Genomic DNA, 1455 nt, shown 5'->3' on the forward strand with positions numbered 1-1455 from the left:
TTTCTGTAAAAAAAGTCTCTAAAAACGAGCTCTGATAAATGCAGTGTGTGACAAACCTTCTAACAGAGCAACATCAGACATCTCTAATTCCATTTCCATTATCTCAGTCTTAGAGTATTTATACAATGGTTTCACTTTAACACGTGTCTCTAATTGAACATATTGTAACGGCAGCCTTCCTCCTCTTCACGTGAAGAGAAGGTGTAGCAAGGATCGGACCAACACGCAGCGTAGCCAGTGCTCAACATGTTTAATTACGACAAATAAACGTGAACACTTACAAAACAAAATAACAAATGTGMCAAACCGATACAGCCCTATCTGGTGCAGAGAAAACACAGAGACAGGAAACAACCACCCACCAAATCCCAACACAAAACAAGCCACCTATATATGATTCCCAATCAGAGACAACACAAAACATCTGCCTCTGATTGAGAACCATATTAGGCCAAACATAGAAACGGACAAACTAGACACACAACATAGAATGCCCACCCAGCTCACGTCCTGACCAACACTAAAACAAGCACAACACACAAGAWCTATGGTCAGAACGTGACAGTACCCCCCTCCTGAGGTGCYGACTCCGAATGCACCCCTAAAACTCAAGGGGAGGGTCTGGGTGGGCATCTGTCCGTGGTGGCGGCTCCGGCGCAGGACGAGGCCACCACTCCACCATTGTCTTTGTCCCCCTCCTTAGCGTCCTTTGAGTGGCGACCCTCGCCCCCGACCTTGGCCTAGGAATCCTCACCAAGGTCCCCACTAAATTGAGGAGACAGCTCAGGACAGAGAGGTAGCTCAGGACAGAGAGGTAGCTCAGGACAGAGAGGTAGCTCAGGACAGAGAGGTAGCTCAGGACAGAGAGGTACTCAGGACAGAGGGGCAGCTCCGGACTGAAGGGCAGCTCCGGACAGAGAGCAGCTCATGACTGAGCAGCTCATGACTGGAGGGCAGCCATGACTGGAGGGCAGCTCATGACTGGAGGCAGCTCATGACTGGAGGGCAGCTCATGACTGGAGGCAGCTCATGACTGGAGGGCGGCTTTGGCAGCTCCTGACTGGCGGGCGGCTCTGGCAGCTCCTGACTGCGGCGGCTCTGGCAGCTCCTGACTGGCGGGCGGCTCTGGCAGCTCCTGACAGACGGGCGGCTCTAGCGCGCTCGGGACAGACGGGCGCTCTGACGGCTCGGGACAGATGGCGGCTCTGACGGCTCGGGACAGACGGGCGGCTCAGATGGCGCTGGGAAGGCAGGCAGCTCAGACGGCGCTGGCAGGCGGGCAGTGCAGGCGGTGTTGGGCAGGCAGGCAGCTCAGACGGCGCTGGGCAGGCGGGCAGTGCAGCGGTGTTGGACAGACGGCCGTCTCTGACCTGCTGAGCGCACAGTAGGCCTGGTGCGTGGTGCCGGAACTGGTGGTACCGGACTGGAGACACGCACGTCAAGGCTAGTGCGGGG

Source organism: Salvelinus sp. IW2-2015, unplaced genomic scaffold (genome assembly GCF_002910315.2).
Source record: "Salvelinus sp. IW2-2015 unplaced genomic scaffold, ASM291031v2 Un_scaffold5496, whole genome shotgun sequence".
In the NCBI taxonomy this organism is placed as follows: domain Eukaryota; kingdom Metazoa; phylum Chordata; class Actinopteri; order Salmoniformes; family Salmonidae; genus Salvelinus; species Salvelinus sp. IW2-2015.